An 18,482-nucleotide genomic window follows, 5' to 3' on the forward strand; every position below is an offset into this window, starting at 1 on the left:
TTTATATATAAAGTTTGTATATAAAGTATATAAAGTTTATATAAAGTTATATAACTTTATATAAAGTTATATAAAGTAAACTTTATATAAAGTTTATTTAATATATATACACAGAGAGAGAGAGAGACAGAGACAGAGACAGAGACAGAGAGAGATGGATGAAACACTGACCAACAACGTGTGAGAGCCCCAGTCCTTCGACACACACATCGACATTTAATGTTGCCATTCTTTCAGTGGTAGTCATTTCGAGAGGGTGTGGTCGTTTCCCATTGGAGTTTCAGGTGTACTATAGAGTGAGTGATTCACATCTCTGTACATGACTCCGTGCTCATCATAAGTTTACTCTCCATCCCCATCACCTGTCTCACCAATCCCATTACCTGAGTCCTCTCTGGTGACCGTCAGTTTGTTGTCTAAAGTTAAGAGTCTGGTTTTCTTGTTTGTCTCTTTTTTTCTTTGTTCGTTTGTTTCTTAAACTCCACATGAGTGGAATCATATGGTATTTGTCTTTCTCTGAGTGACTTCACTTAGCATTATACTTTCTAGCTCCATCCATGTTGTTGCAAATGGCAAGATTCCATTCTTTTTTATGGCTGAGTAAAGTTCCGTTCTATGTGTATGTATATATAGCATATACACATATATCCATGTATACATATATGTACATAGACCAAGTCTTCTGTATCCACTCCTCTATTGATGGACACTTGGTCTGCTTCTGTATCTTGGCTATTGTAAATGCTGCCTTAAACATGTATCTTTTTCATTTTCTTTGGGTACATATCCAGCAGTAGAATTTAGTAGATCATATGGTAGTTCTATTTTATTTTTATTTTTCTTTAATATTTATTTATTCTTGAGAGAGACAGAGAAAGTGAGCAGGGGCAGAGAGAGAGGGAGACACAGAATCCGAAGCAGCCTCCAGGCTCTGTGCTGTCTGCACAGAGACCGATGTGGGGCTCGAACTCACAAACCTGAGCCAGTCAGACACTCAACCGACTGAGCCACCCAGGCACTCCACAGTGGTTCTACTTTTAATTGTTCAAGGAACCTCCATGCTGTTTGCCACAGTGGCTGCACCAGTTTGCATCCCCACCAATAGTGCACGAAGCTCTCTTTTCTCCATATCTTCACCAGCACGTTATTTCTTGTGTTTTTCATTCTAATAAGTCTTGAAGTCAGGTGACTTTCAATTTTGTTCTTATTTTTTGATATTACTTTGGTGATTCTAAATTATTCACATCTGCACACACATTTTTAAATAAGCTGGTCAGTTTCTCAGAAAATTCTTCTAAGATATGCTTGAAATCTTGTTGAATTTATAGATCAGTTTAGAAAGAATTGATATCTTAACATTATCAAGTCTTCCAAGGGACATGTGCATGCTATACGTTTTCATTTATTTAGGACTTACTTCATTTCTGCCAGCTATATTTGAAAGCTATCAGTGCATATGTCATGTGGATTTCATCAAATTTATTTCTAACCATGTTTCTATTGTAAATGGAATATTGTGAGTTTGTTATTTAAAGTTTCAAACTTAATATTCTACTTGTTTGCTAAGTACAATTGATTTTATTTATTTATTTATCTATTTATTTATTTATTTATTTATTTATTTATTTATTTATTTATTTATTTAATTTATTGTAGTGAGCTTGTATCCTGTGATTCTGCTAAATTGTCTTATTAGGTCTAACGGTTTGTTTGGTTTGTTGTTGTTGTTGTTGTTGTTGTTGTTGTTGTTGTTGTTGTTGTTTTGTAGATTCCATAGGATTGTCTCTGAAGCAGTCTTTGTCCCACTCACTGGCCCAACACTGCCATCTCATGTAGAGCAGAGTTGGCGGAAGTGGGTATGTCTGCCTTGCTCCTGATCTCAGGTGTGCTAGCCTTTCATAGCTCACAGGTATGATGTGGCAGTAGGGTTTCTGAGATGCTCTTCAGTAGATCAAGGAGACTCCTTTCTGTTTCTGACAGGTTGCTGACAGTTCTTAATCGTAAATAAGCACTGAATTTTGTCAAAAGTTTTGTTCTTTATCATACAATAGGGTAAATTATGTTGACTTTGGAATGTGAAGATGTATTTGTGATCCAGGGATAAACCACATTTAGTTGTGACATGCCTCCCAGTTTGTGTATTTCTGCATTCAAGGTGTTCATGTTGGCCAAGGAGTGTTACGTTCACGAGGGATATCGGTCTGTAATTTCCCTTTTTTATATCATCTTCATCAATTTTTGATGTCAGGGCTGTGCTATCCTCATAACGTGATTTGGAAATTAATATCCTCGCATTATTATTTTCTATAAGAATTATGTACAAATTGTGATATTTCTCCCTTAACCTTTTTTAAATGTTTATTTTTGAGAGAGAGAGAGAGAGAGAGAGAGAGAGAGAGAGAGAGAGAGACAGACAGAGACAGAGAGAGAGAGAGAGAGAGAGACATACACACAGAGTGCGAGCAGGGGAGGGGCAGAGAGAGAGGGAGACACGGAATCCAAAGCAGGCTCCAGGCTCTGAACTGTCAGCATAGAGCTAGACACGGGGCTCAAACTCACGAACCGTGAGATCATGACCTGAGCTGAAGTCAGACACTTACCTGACTGAGCCACCCGGGCACCCCTCTTCTTTAAATATTTGATGAAATTCACCAGTGAAACCATGTGGTCTTGAGGTTTTCTTTGTACACATGGTTTTGCTAACAAATTCAGTTCCTTTTAAAAGACAGAGATCTACCCAGAGTTTCTGCTGCATCTTGCCTCAATTGTGCTAAATTTGCATTTTCAGGGACTTTGTCCAATTCGTCTAAGCTTTCAGATTTCATTCATGCAATGTTACTTCCAGTATTCCGTATTTCCAGTGTACACTTGTAGAATACAAGTGAGGATGGCACTCCCTTTATCTCTGGTATCAGGAGCGTGTGTCTCTCTCTTTCTCGGTGGACCAGTTTAGGTAAGACCAGTTTTGTTCACCTTTTCAAAGAACCACATTTGGGCACTATGAAATGTCTCTATTGCTCATCTGGTTCCTGCGTCCTGGATTTTTATTGTTATCCTTATAATTCCTGTATTTACCCAGCACTCTGTTTTCTGGGTATCCACAGGTGGAAAATTTTAGGTCATCAATTTTAGACCTTTCTTCTTTTCTAATAATATAAATATTTAAGGCTATCTGTTTCCCTCAAGTACCACCTTATCTGATAGGTTGTATGTTTGTTTCCATTTGATTTTGAAATACTTCCTAGTTTTTCCCTTGACCCGTGGATTAATTAGAGGTGTGTTGTTTAATTTCCAAATACGGAATTGTGTTTTCTAGGAATCTTGTTATTGATTTTTAATTTAATTCCGTTGGAGTCAGAGAACATACTCAGTATATCTCAGTACTTTTAAGTTAACTGATACTTAATCTGTGGCCCAGTGTGGGGTCTGTCTCGGGGAGCTCACTGCATGCCCTTGTAAAGAACATGCCTTCTGCGGTTGTTGAGTGTGGTTGGTGTTCTGTAAGATCCATGAAGTCAAGGTGTTTGATAATGCTGCTCGTATCTTCTAGTATGCATTTATGTATTTGGATGGTTTTGCAATTCCCAAACTGTGTCCAAACTGATGACCTCGGGTGTTGTAATGAACCCACAAGTGTACCCTGGCATATTTGAACATGCTGACGTCTGTCGGACACTGTGTGCATTAGTGCTGGTGAGTCTTGGGGCAGATCTCCCAAATGTGGACACAGACCATTATACAATATCAAAATCTCATATTCATCAATATCACCACTGACTTATTCAGAAAAATCATTCAGTATTGGGAAGCTGTAAGGTTCATGGAGAAAAATGGAAGTTTTCCTAATTCTTCTCTTTTTCATTTTTTAAATTTTTATTTTTGAGAGAGAGAAAGAAACAGAATGTGAGTAGGGGAGGGGCGGAGAGAGGGAGACACAGAATCCGAAGCAGGCTCCAGGCTCTAAGCTGTCAGCACAGAGCCTGATGCAGGGCTTGAACTCATGAACCACGAGATCATGACCTGAGCTGAAGTTGGTCCCTTAACCAGCTGAGCTACCCAGGTGCCCCAACATGTTCCGAATTCTAATTCTGATATCGGTTCCATAGACCTAGGTCTGAAACACCACAATTTGTCTCTCAGTCATTTTTTTTTGTTTTTCAAGTAAGAATAGTGGTCTCCAAAAAGGCATCGGTTTAATTAGCAACTCACACAATCACACAAATGTGTTTTCTTAGACAGCTGCCATTGCTGCAGATGTGTTCCAGACGTACTTTCTGTCACATGGGCAGCAAAAGGTATGTAATCAAGTTTTGAGATATCATAAAGTTAATATACCCCCAAACTACTCATCTCTACTCCTTTTTCAAGAACATTTTCAAGAGACACCAGCTGTGTGTGCCATTGCACGGTGAGTGTGTGGCAATGTGGAGTGATTGCTGGCAGAGCAATCAGGAGGGGCCCCTGCCACATCAGATCACCTCTGGTTAGAGTCCGTGAGATGTGGGTCCAGTCTTGGCCTCGCTCACCAAGAGTGTGACCTTGGGCACATCTTTCTATGCCGAGACATAAATTTGCACCTTACACAACATTTGTGAACATTAAGCATGCAAAGTATATCAAATATCCAGCAAAGAACCCGATTCATATGAAACAGTTGAGAACTGGTGGTGGTTCTTGCTGGTTTAAAATTAACAAAGGGAGGGGTGCCTGGGTGACTCAGTTGGTTGAGCATCTGACTTTGACTCAGGTCATGATCTCACTGCTTGTGAATTTGAGCTCTGCGTCAGGCTCTGTGCTGACAGCTCAGAGCCTGGAGCCTGCTTTAGATTCTCTCTCTCTCTCTCTCTCTCTCTCTCTCTCTCAAAAATAAACATTAAAAAATTAAAAAAAAAAAAATATATATATATATATTCATATATATATATATATTATATATATATATATATATATATATATATTCATGTATATGTATATATCAGCAAAGTGATCAAGAGCCTGGACATTAGACCCAGACCATCCGAGTTTGCACCAAGTCCCCTTTATTTATTAGGTGTAACTTTAGAGAAGTTACCTAATTTCCCTGAACCCCAGTGTCCTCATTGGTAAAGTGAGAAACAGTCATATGTGTTGCATGAGATTGTTGTGAGGGTCGAAGTGGTTAACATTCTGGAATGTTAGAACAGGGCCAGCCCATAGCCAGAGCCATGCATGTGTTAGCAGTTGCTGTCGCTAGTATTATTAAAACCATCATTGTGCTGTTGTCTTTGGCACCAACATCATCATCGTCATTAGGGTGACCTGTAGTCCCTGCTGGGCCCAGACTCTTCTCTGGTTTTAGCACTGAAAGTCTGGGGTCCCAGGAAAGCTCTCTGTCCCAGGAAAACACTCAACTGGACCAGAGTGGAGCCCTGGGCCATGCGAGGCCATGCCCTCGCTTAAGTGCCCATCTCCTGTCATCACAAACCAGAGAGAATCCTCGTGGAGTTCATGTGGGCAGGCACCCATGGATGTGCCCCCGTCACACCCTCACACCCTCACACTCCGTGACAAGGGCTCTCCAGCCTTCCCCTGGGTATGTCCAAGATTTACTGGTCGTCTGGGCACCTAGAAGGAAACATTATTTTGCCGTAGGAACATTTTAGCGTGATAAACCCTGCAAGTGAGTCTTAGTTTCTGCTCCTAAGTTCTGGAAAGAAGCACCATCATTTAGAGGAGGCCAAGAGCTGTGAGTTTCACTCTTGCAAACCAATCATTTCTAAATAGAGCAATACCACAATCTTAATTTTCCACTCAATGGTGAAAGCAGTCACATTATTCAAAATTATTCATCAGCACCTAGTAATTCACATTCTAGAGCAATCTCAGAGTACTTTAATGTATATATTACGGGCGAGATTTATGGTGGGAATTACAGTATGGCAAAGCATTCTTTAAAATGGTGTGTAAATCACACAAGTTTAAAATACTAATTATGTAAAATATATTCTGAATTTTTAATTTCTACTTTTATTTAAGAATATTCTCATTACCAGTGTTGGAAACAGGATAGGTGCACCTTCAGAAGCACTCAACCCTGAACCCATCTGTAAGGCAAACAACTTAGTGTTTTCACAATGCTGCTTGTGCCCCAATGCCCCCATTAAAAAAAAAAAAAAAGTGAATACTGATCATGTAAAAGTTACAATCATTGCAAGATAATGGGGCATGAAATTCCGTTCTGAGACAAAATCATCTCTAAAAAGTGCTTGAGAAGCCTTTGATGGCCATGAAATAACTATTTAAGTTAAAAGATAAAATGTAGGGAATATTTCTACTAATGATGAATCTCTGGGAAAAAAAAAAAAACATTATCTTCACTTGATTGATTTCTCTTGTGTACAGACAAGGAGAACCTCTGGGAGATCTAGAACCACTTAATTTTCTGTAGCCATTTGTGACAGCCTGGTGGGCTTCTGGGAACCCCAGAGGGTGTTCATTGCCTCGAGGCTGAAGTCTGGCCAGAGGCCACGTTTACACACCTCCTGTCCCAGAGAACCACTCACACACACTGAAGACCAGGCTTTGTTTAAAGCAGCTCTTTTTTCGTCATTGCCAAGTAGTATTATTCCATTGTATATATAAACCACGTCTTCTTTATCCACTCATCAGTTGATGGACATTCGGGCTCTTCCCATAATTTGGCTGTTGTTGAAAGTGCTGCTCTAAACTTTGGGGTACATGTGCCCCTGTGCATCAGCACTCCTGTATCCCTTGGGTAAATTCTTAGTAGTGCTATTACTAGGTCGTAGGGTGGTTCTATTTTTAATTTTTTGAGGAACCTCCACACTGTTTTCCAGAGTGGGTGATCCAGTTTGCATTCCCACCAGCAGTGCAGGAGCGTTGCCGTTTCTTCACGTCCTCTCCAGCATCTAGAGTCTCCTGATTTGTTCATTTTAGCCACTCTGACTGGTGAGAGGTGGTATTGAAGTATGAAGGGAGGGCGGGGGAGAGGGGAAATGGGTGATGGGCATTGAGGATGGCGCTTGTTGGGATAAGCACTGGGTGTTGTATGTAAGCGATGAATCATGGGAATCTACCCCCCAAACCAAAAGCACACTGTATATGCTGTATGTTAGCTAACTTGACGATATATTTTTAAAAAAACAATAAACTATCTCAAGTTAGCCCCCTGCCACAGCTCCACCCCAGGCCCAGTGTCCAGTCTCTTGGAAACATGGGGATTGATTGCACATTAGTGGGCAGGCTGTGTCAAAGTCATGCTTCTCCAAGCATCAGTGTCCAGAACACAATTCTGTTGGTGGAGGGGAAGTTGGGGAGGGATATAATAGGAATAATGAAACCCACCCACATTACTCTTCACAGTGGGCTCTTCTAGAAAGGTGAACTCTTCAGATGACAGCCAGTGGACAGGGACGCCACCCACACATAGAGTAAGCATTTAAATCGTTCTCCACAGAAAGGAGTAGTTTAATGCAAGGGTTTCACGAACCCTGAGGATGTGTCTGCCGGGTTAGATGGGGGGCATCTTAAGGCTGGCACTAGGTCACATTCATCTTTGTCCCTCCCACTGCACAGAGCCGAGGACCTAGCCCGGTGGGGCATGTCAGTGAGCATCTGCTGGCTGAACGTTCAGATGAACTGTGCCCACAGATACCAGGAAGAGTGGCTCGCTCCGGCTTCTCATCTGTAACAGGGCCTTCCTCACCAGGCCTGGCTCTAGAAGTTTCTTCTGTTTTGGAACTTTCACTGTGCAGTTGTCTTTAGTAGCATTCTGGACTCTGATGTCATGTGCTTAAAAATGAGCCAATGCCTGGGGCACCTGGGTGGCTTAGTCAGTTAAGCATCTGACTTTGGCTCACGGTTCATGGGTTCAAGTCCTGCATCCAGCTCTGATCTTCGTGCTGTTTGCACTCACAGTTGGCCATTTCTGGCCCACTGCTTCTTTTGGATCAGGGTCTCATCCAGCCTTGGAAGGGACAGGTTCAGGAGCAGGGTCTGTGCACAGGGGCTTGGTCCCTGTGCCACCTCTGGGAGTGCTGACCCACTGTTTTCCTCTCCTGGAGTAGCTGATTCAGATTAGTCAGTTAGCAGCAGGCACCCTGTGCCTACTCCAGGAAGAGCTTCATGCACCCAGGCTCACATCGAAGAAGAGAGAAGAGAGGTAGGCGACAGAGGGCAAGGGCAGGGGGGACACGACTTTCTTTCCCATTGCGGTTGTTTCTTCCAGGGAGGGGATAGCCCTTTCTTAACATTAACATCCATGACTGTGTTCCATCCTGAGAAACATTCACCACAACCTATTGTGTGAACGAACACATCCATCACCTCCCTCACATAGCATTGTCTTTATGGGGATGCTTATGGTCTACTCTGTTAAAAAGTGTCAAGTATAGGATATGGAATTGTTAACTGCAGTTGACCCCAGAACTTACTCCTCTGCACCCTTTGTCTGGCCTCTCCCCATCGCCCTCACCCTGGTCCCTTGTATCCACCAGTCAATCTCTGTTTCTGTGATAATATGTGTGCACAGTGGTTGGGATGCATAGGGAACCACCTGTGTCTGTTGAATGAATGGGCATCTCCAGATATATAATATTTCTTTGTATATGACATATGTAATATTCCATTATGCACAATGGAATCTTGCGGAGCCATAACAGGGAAGGAAATCCTGCCGTGTGTGACCACATGGATGAACCTGGAGGCATTATGATCAGTGAAATAAGCCAGAAAAAGAAAGATGGATACTGCATGGTATCACCTACATGTGGATTCTTAAAAAGAAGGAAGAGTAGGAGGAGGAGAGGTCCTTGAGCATCAGGGACTCAAATCCCTGTAGCTCGGGAGCAGCCATCCCCACGTCTGACATCATTTGTCGGCCTGGATGGACTCCGAGGGTGAGTTGGGGAACACGATGTTGTGAGCAAGTGTGGGGTGGCAGGGGGACAGTCCGTGTGTAGCAGGAGCACCCTGAGGCTTGCAGAGTGAGAGGACACAGCTAGCGGTGCTGTCACTGTGACAGACGCATTCCCTCCGGGGCAGGGAAACCCTGAGTTAGCACCAGAACGAACTGGAAAGAGCGCGGAACCATGGCATGGCAGGTTTCTAAAATACCCGCGAGATGGCCTAATTTCCCACGTTCATTTTGTGGAATATTAACTTACCGGACAGACGAACAAAGTGTCCGTTGTTCCCACCTAAGAGGCTCAGACCCTGGGAATCTGCCTGATGAGGGGGTAACAGTCTTGAGTCCCCAATGGGGGTGAGCATCACACCGCTTGCTCAGGCTGGGGTGTAAACTCATTCCAGGTAAGTAAACACATGACCTCTCACCAGGGTGGCCACATGCTCTCCTCGTGTTGAATCTGCCCCATTGTTGCCCAAATCTCCTAGTCGCACCTGAGATGGGAGCAGGTTCTATGCTTCGGGCATACCCTGGTTCTGTGCAGCCTTCCTCTGGTGATTAAAAAAGAAGCTTCTTTTCTAAAGTGTGTGAAATGGGTAAAGAAGGGGTGTTGTGATTGAACCTGAATGTGGCTTAATTAAGCTGAATCTCTGTGCAGCCCTACAGCCCGTCGGACGCTCCAAACAGGATTCCCTTCGGATCTCAAGAGGCTGAAGCTCCTTGGGTAGGAGTGGAAGCCAAGTCCGGAAGCCAGCTGGCCCTTCATGCTGCTTCTTCATTAACTTTGATGAAATCCCTGGCACATCGTGAAATGGGTTGGGAGGGCTTCAGTGGAAGAGAGCCCCTGAGAAATCAGTCTCCGATTTTCTCTCCCAGTTTGTCAGTTTGTTAATATTACAGTGGCCAAAATAGACCCAAAGTAAAAGTGTGTGTGTGTGTGTGTGTGTGTGTGTGTGTGTGTGTGTGTGTGTGACCAGCAGGAGCATGTAGTGTCAATTGCTCCCACCTTGCCAGGCGTGCTCTCCACACACCTTTGGGGCATCATTGACAGCCCCCACTCCGGGCAGCCTCCTGAGGGAGAGGGGTCTTCCCTCCGTGTGGGGGCTCTCCGGGAGGTCCCTTCACCAGTGGTTATGCAGGGGATGGTCTGGCTTCCCCGGTGGAGCCATCACTCAAGACTCCCTTCTTTTGTACACAGAGTCTCCTTATGACTTTAATTCCTAGCTTTGGGGTATTTCTTAAGAAGCTGGAGGGAACAAAGTAAATTCAAATTCTCTGTCATATCTAAACATAAGGCCTGGGCATTCTTGTTTTTCCTCCACCATATTGTTGAATTGGGGGAATTTTTAAACCGACGTCAACCTGATCATCTTCTGCAAGATACCAAGAGTTTTCTGATTTTTCTCCGCAATAGTTTCTCTACTTTTTTTGAACACATACGTTTACACACTATATACGCACAGCACCCCCCACACAAGCGCATGCACCACCTCTTATAATATTTGTACTGTTTCCTATTTAGCAGAATATTCCCTTCTTAGAATACGCTCTGAAAATTATTCACACCAAAAACACTGCAGCTTTTTAAAAGATGTATTTCATTTTTCTCCTTGTGTCGCACAGAATTCATCAAGGTTCTGATGATTGCTCTGCAGGTGTTATTTCAAAAAGAAAAGTACCCCCAAATCAGTAAGTTTACAGGGAGACATTTGATTACAGGAGCTGATGACTATTATTTCTAAAACAGAAGATGTGAAGTGTGACAAAAATCAATGACACCGCCATTAGGTTGGAGCTAAATTTACCCAGGTTTTACATTTGTGAGGTTCTTACCCCCTTCTCTGCAAATACTCACCATGTTGTGACTTGTGAGTGTGTATACTTGGATATTTCTAACTTATCCTGATGATTCGGGGAAGAATTTGAAAGAATCAATGCCCAGAGATCTACTCAACAATATTACTGAGGAGCTGATCAGTGCAAGGCTTGACCCTGGGCCACAAAGGATTTGACACAGGGCTCTTCCCAATGGATTTTCTTTTTGAGAGAAGAGACAGACATTAAGCCAACAGGTACCTGCGTGCATACATAATCCCAGGATTGATAAGAAATACACGTGGGCACCTAAATATGGGAGTCATATTATGGGAAGAGGCCCCAAGGAACAGACAGAGGGTACACCTTGAGTTATTTAGGGCGTGGAGTCGTCCCTAGGAATGTGGTTGCAGAGAGAGAAAACTAATCTGCGTTTTGAAAAACTCTCTTTACCCCAAATCCTGTTCCCTCATGTCAATTTCCAGGACGGCGTGGAGAGCTCAGGTTTCAGGTTTCTTAAAATGTGTGCTGTTGCACACCATTATGAGAATGCAGGCACTTCCTTTGCACAACATTCTACAAGTTTGTCTCTACTTTGCAAAACTCACATGTCCCCAGTGTCAGGGGCTGTCAGCGGGGTGTGACTCTGCCCCTGCCCCTGCCCCAGGGGATGTGTGACAATGTCTGGAGACACTTTGCCTGGTCATAACTGGAGGGGAAGTGGTCCTGGCATCTAGTGGGTAAAGACCAGGGATGCTGATAACCACCCTGTAGTGCCCAGGATGTTGACAGTCTCCCCCCGCCCCGCCCCCAACCCCCAGGACAGAGAATCATCTGGTGTGAAAGCTCAGTGACCCTTCTTCACTTGTGTCCCTCCCTGGATGGCAAAATCCTCGTGGACAGCACAGCAGGTACCACGGAAGCGGCCAATCACACGTCTGCAGTTTCTGTGGGAGCCGCTGGGCAGGTCCAACTTCTGTCCTGCCGCCTACCAGATGTGCATGCATCCCGAAAGCTTAAACTCTTACCCCTCTCTTTCCCCCTTGGGAAAATAGCAATGCCTGTGTGGCCACAGGAGCTGAAAGTAACTCCTGGGTGGGCTCCTAGTAAGTGCTCAGTAAATACTGCTGGTCTTTGCTAACCCTGGAGGAAGTTCACAGCTTCCAAAGCCTTATCTTAAGCCTTGTCCTTCTCCCTTTGAAAAGCCAAAGAAAAGGAGCACATGCCCCCACATTGGAGTTGAAGTGAGAATGTAAAAGGTTTATTGGCCTTTGGAAAGGCTCTGGGCCTGAAGGAGGCACAGGTTAGAGATAAGGATTATCAGTGTCTCCCCCCACTGGGGTCCTGGGTGCCTCCTCCGGATGCCTGTCATCATCACTGCTGCAGGCCGCCCCTCAGATTCTTTTATGTGCACACCTCTGAGATCACACCATTTGGTTAAGGACTGTGCTGTCACACTTTGTCCTCAGAGCTCAGGGGGCTGCCCCCCAGCCCCAGACACACAGCCTTCTCCTCTAGGTCTGAGCCGGCCACCTGCTGGAGAGAGAAAGAGAAGGGACCTCGTGACTGAGCCCCCCCAACCCCCGCCCCGTTCCCCTGACTGTCATGCCTTCAGCGTCCATGTAACCACAGCCTTCTGCAGGTGTGTTGGTATGTCAGGGCTCCAAAGCTCAACCCAGACCCTCTGTGATGTTCCAGACCCTTGGCCAGTCCATTTGGGCCCAGGGATCCAGTTGCAAATTGGATCCAGCTCCCACCTTTCTGATGTATACAGTCCAGAGCAAGGGAAAGGATTAATTTTGAGGAAAACATGCAAATACATGTAAAAATGATAATTGGACCAAGTGCTATGGAGAAGGGCAGGTGCTATAGGTACAGGTGAGTATGGTCTGATGCAGTGAGCTCATGGGGGCCCGGCCTGAGTGTGTGGCCATGAAGGGGATAGTCCAGGAGACCTGGAGGAGTCAGGGGAGGAGACCACTGTGTGGGAGGTGAGGCTGGCGAGAGCAGAATCCCCTACTGGGCTGCCACAGGCCAACGCCACTGACCAGCATCTCCATCCGGGATATGATGGACCAGGGTTTTCTCCATCAGAGGAGAGCCCCATGTAGACTTGTTGTCCTACCCCACTAATCCCTTCCTCCCACAGATGGCACTCTTCAGATCCCACAAGCAAGGGCACAGTGGAGTTTCTGCAGCAGAGGGACATGACCAAACCCATGACTGAAAACTTCCTGGGTGCTTCACAGGGGCTGGATTGAAGCTAGGCACAAGTTGGGTGCCATTAGGGAGGACGTGATGGTCCTCTGGATTGGAAGGTGGCCATGGGGGGGGGGGGGGCGGGCGGTGAGAAGAGGCACATTTCCCAGACTTCTGGGAGTCAGAATCCTTGGACTCAGCATTTGATGGGTTTAGAGGCTGCGGGAAGAGCCTGCAAGCGTGACGTCCAGGTTTTGGGTTTCAGCACTTTGGGTACAGTGGCTACATGGACTAGTGTGTGGAGGGCTCGCTGAGAAAATCCCCTAGAGCAGTGCCGTGTTGGGGGAGGCGGGGGCACTCCAGAGGCGTGCTGGGGACATGCGGCACAGTCTCATCCCTATACGTCATGTCCTAGACAGAGTCCATGCCTCCCCAGCTGGCCCTCTATCCCTGCTCCAAGTACACCTCCCTTCCCTCCCCGTCCCCATGCAATGACCCTGTGTTCCTCCTTCCTCTTGCTTCCTGAGCTCGGCACGAAGCCACCCCGCACACCTCCAGCCACTTGTGGACTCACAGATCCACATTACCTGAATAGAATGTTGGGGCTCAAAAGAACTCCAGGTCACCAGTTGCCATGACCTTTTCCAATGCTCCACTCCTCAAGGTCAGCAGCCATGGATCCCGTCGTGTCCCATAAAGGACAACTATAGAGTTGTTCTCTCTTCCACGCAAGAATGTCATCAATTCTTCTCTGCCAGGCAGTCACCTGGCCTCTGCTTGTGTGTCTGTGGATGCTGGAAAGTTCCCCCTTGGGGCTGTTCTGCCCCAAATGCTCAGGTGGGGATCTTCTCCCACCAAGTGAAGTGTCTTTTCCAATTGGGACCTTAGGAGTTGGCCGCCTTCTCTATGGCAGGACCGGCCTTTCCCCAAGCAGGAACCGGGGGACTTGTTACTTGGTAAGTGGTCCTAACGCGGAGTTGTCCCCCAGCTCCTGAGGGCAAAGTCCCCTTTGTGCCCAGTGTTTGCTTCTGGGCTGTCCTTGTGTGTTGCTCCTGGAAAAAGGGGAACAAGCAGGGGAGTTTCACTGACTAATGCAACCCCAGTAGACCCAGAGGGGTTAGCCCAGTGACAGCGTCTGTCTCATGTCTCCCTGCCCATCTCACGGGGACCTCGCCTGACATGATTCTGTGTCCCTAGAGCGCATCCCTGGAACACGGTCAGTACACAGTGAATGTTTGCTGAGCCTGTGTCTCAAGAAGGAGGAGATTGCAGATAGTTGAGCATCTCCAGTCCTCACCGCACAGCCACCTCCAGGAGGATCCACATTCTAGCACATTCTGTTCATTACAAGCAAGCCACTAAGTACACCCCATGCTTAAGGAGACAGGAATTACCCCCACCTTTTAACATGAGGGTTATCAAAGGGGCTCTTGTGGACGTCCTAACAAGAACAAAGGGCCCAGACATGGAGGGACTTCCTTGTAGAGATCTGTCTCTTGGTCCTTCTGTGCTCTCCAGACTCCATCCTCATGTGCATCAGAAATAAATCCTCTCATCTTTCCAGGTGTGCAGTATGGAAATTGAGCCTCCCCATGCTTTAAAGTTGGCCCCAGCAGATCTGAGCTGTGAACTCTCCCTTTGCTGACCATTTACACCGCGGACCATTCAATCTGCCCATCAGAGTGTGCACACAGTACTCAACTGCCCGCAGCTTAGCAGCTGAAATTTAGACAGCCACGCCCGGGGACCTCCACCCTGCTGGTAAGGTGTGTGCTCTAGCCTGTCCAGTGGGGAGAGGGAGGATTTCTCCATTAAACAAAGAGGCCAGCACTCCAAAGCAGCGATAAAGCCAAAGCCACACTTGATATTTGCTGATCGTTTTAGCAAAGGCATGTAAGTTCTCCCAGGTCCCGCAGGAAAACACCGCGTTCCCACATCTCGCACCATGGATTTTGTTGACTGCCGTGGGTTTCTGCCTTGGATGGTGTCCTGAAGGCCTGAGTGCTTCTCCAGAGAATTATGCAAGGGCTTCAGGAACTTTCTGAATTTTTATGCAAGCTCTGTGTTCGTTATGTATATATCTATAGATATAGATATAGATGATAGATACAGATATAGATACAGATACAGATACAGATATAGATATAGATATATAGATATAGATAGATATATATTTATAGATAGATAGATATAGATAGATATAGATTATAGAAATAGATAGATATAGATAGATATAGATACAGATATAGATATAAATATAGATATAGATATATAGATAGATATAGATAGAGATAGAGATAGAGATAGAGATAGAGATAGAGATAGAGATAGAGATAGAGATATATTAGATATAGATAGATATAGATATAGATATAGATATAGATATAGATATAGATATAGATATAGATATGGATAGATATATATTAGATATAGATAGATATAGATATAGATATAGATATAGATAGATATATATTAGATATAGATATAGATAGATGATAGAGATAGAGATAGAGATAGAGATAGATATAGAGATAGAGATAGAGATAGAGATAGATAGATGGAGATAGAGATAGAGATAGAGATAGATATAGATGATGATACAGAGAGAGATAGATATAGAGATAGAGATAGAAATACAGATAGATAGAGATAGAGATAGAGATAGAGATAGAGATAGAGATAGAGATAGAGATAGAGATAGAGAGAGATAGAGATAGAGATAGAGATAGAGATAGAGATAGATGATGATAGAGAGAGAGATAGATATAGAGACAGAGATAGAGATAGAGATAGAGACAGAGTTAGAGATAGAGAGAGATAGAGATAGAGATAGAGATAGAGATAGAGATAGAGATAGAGATAGAGATAGAGATAGAGATAGAGATAGAGATAGAGATATTAATGGAGAGTCAAAAACTTTTTCAGATCCTTTAGAATCCCTGATGAATTCCCACTGACTGTCCCTCTGTCCCCCATCCAGACACACTCATATCAAAAACAGTAGGTAAGTAAGTGACCCCCCACAATCGTGACTCTCTAACAGAAGACATGCTCTCTGTCCTGAAGTTTGCACCACTGGTGTGTCTGGCCAGTGGACGTGGGTCGACGCTCTGAGAGAGTTGTAGCAGCTACATTTCCCCAATCCCCTGCCATGGAGTCATGAGCTTTGACGGAAAGGGCCATGACTGCGTCTGCTCTTAGCTGTGGTTTCTCAGCACATGGCTCTTTGTGGAACAGAGTCTCCACGACTTGCCAGAGCTTGGCTTCCAGGAGCTGGTTCTGGGCACAGTTGTTCCTGCTGCCATATGCTGGTCTCACGCAAAATAGAGCAGAGTGTTTGCTAAATGGCTATCAGCTTGTCATGTGCAAAATAAGCAAGATAAACCAGGAGGCAGATCCAAACAGAATCTAGGAAATAAATGTGATGTTACGGACTCGGCCCCCTTCTGACTGCGGAACTGTCACCTCCTTCCTTCCCTCCTCCCCCGCTCCCTCAGCAAAACTTACCCCGGATTCACCCAACACTGTGCAGAGGGCCAGGAGCCTGGGACAAACGGGGATGTGTTGGATGTCCCTGTATGGAAGGGGGGACGTAAGGAACCACCCAACACCATTCATAGCCTGAGAACACCCTGGAGACAGGAACTTGGTACATCCTTGACCTGCCCTGTGATCTGATTTCAACATAGCAGCCTGAGTGTCCTTCAGAATGGGTTGGACCACGTCACTTGTGTGCTTAAAACCACCGGCTGCTGGATAACACTCAGAGCAAAAACCACATTCTTATGCCAGCCTGCAGGGCCCACATTGTCCCCTTCCCTACCAGCTCCTCCTCCTTCCCCCCCACCCCCCATCCTCTACCTCTCTGCTCTCTCCCCTGTCTCACTGCTGCCCAGCCCTCTCCTCCCCTCCACTCAGCTCCTTGAGCACTTTGTCCTGGGGCTTCCTCCTGCCCCAGGGCCTTTGCGTTGGCTCTTCTCTCTAACTAGCATGTTTTTCCCAGATGTTATTTTCTCTCTAGTTGTTCTGTTCTCACCTCAAAAGGCACCCCTCATGGAAGCCCTCCCTACTTTTTATTTTCCGTGGGACTCTCTCACTCCATCACTCTCCGGCTCTGTTAACCTTTGGCTGTATCTGTCCTTGCAGGTACACAGGCTTTCTTGGTTTTGCACATGTCAGCTACTGGAACACCATGCGGGGTGGGGAAGGGCAAATTGCTTGTTCACGTCCGGGTCCTCAGTGTCCAGACCATGCCTGGCAGTGAGTGGGTGCTGCTTAGTGCCTGAGGAAGGAGAAAGGGGGACACGTTATTTGTTATTCCCAATCCCTGGCTCCTCCCACTGCCTGCTCCACCCCTGCCCTCCTTCCCTTCTAGAAGGTGCAGCTGGAGTAAGAATCCCTCACATTTATACACTCTGTTTTCAATCTATGATGTCGACACCCAGAAAACAGGAGGTGCTCAGTGGGCATTGGTAGGATGAGTGAAGGAGTGAATGAGTGAATGAGTGAACGAATGCACAAAGTTTAATCAGAGCTCGCAGATTCCAGCCAAGGGAGTCAAGGGGCCTTCCCAGGAGAGCGGAGTTGAGCTCTTTCCTGAGGGAAGACTGAAATCGGCCTGGGAGCTGTGCCCAGGTGTGCCTGCATGTGCCCTGCACTGGTGGGTCGGAGACCCTCTTCCTGTGTCCTCCCTCTGCCTTGAATAGCTCAGCCTTCCCCTGGGCTGGAAGCCCAGCCCTGCCCTGGCTGTGCCTCTAGGCCCGACCCCTGTCCCTCCTTTCCTGCTCTCTGAAGTGGACGCCCCCTGGGTCTTCCCTCTCCTCTCCACCTGCTCCCTCCTGAACTGCTTAGAGCATTTCTCCCGCAGAGACATTGTTCTCCTTTGGAGCGTGAACCCTGTGGAGTAAAGGTGGGCAGGAGAGCTGAAGATCAAGAATGTCTGTGAAGAATGAGGGTGACTTTTGAAGACATTGAGGCGGTGGAGATTGAGGCGGCAGAAGGATGCTGCCTACGACCATTTAGGAAGGCAGAAATGGGTCCCCTGAGCCCAGGAAAAGAGGCCACCATCCCCATTTCTGAGAGGCAGTGTCTATTGTTAGTGTGCTGGGGTCAGGTGCCTGCATCAGGCCCTGTGATGGGGAGGAGGAAGAAGAATGTGTGTATAAATAGGTAGGTGCATGAACATGTGTGCACAGACACCCACAGACACACACGGCATACTTATATACGTCAAGCTAGTGCTTTAAAGCCGTAGATCTTGCCTACTATTGCTTCAAATGTAAAGGTATCTGCACAGTTAGATGCAGAAATTCTACTTCTAGTTATGTGTCCTAAAGGGATACTTACGTATGTATGCGAAGCTGGGCAGTCAACGATGTTTATCGTAGCACGGTTGTAATAGCCACCACCATGCCCCCTGATGCACAGGAGACTGGGCAAGTCCAGGTCAAATGAGATGAATAAGTACAAATAAGTAAGCTGTCAGTGATGAGGCAAAAGCTTTGACGCCAATACAGGAATATCACCAAGCCCCAACATTTATGAAAGAAAACAAGGGACGTTT

This window comes from Panthera onca, chromosome Y (genome assembly GCF_046562875.1).
Source record: "Panthera onca isolate mPanOnc1 chromosome Y, mPanOnc1 haplotype 2, whole genome shotgun sequence".
NCBI classification, from domain to species: Eukaryota; Metazoa; Chordata; class Mammalia; order Carnivora; family Felidae; genus Panthera; species Panthera onca.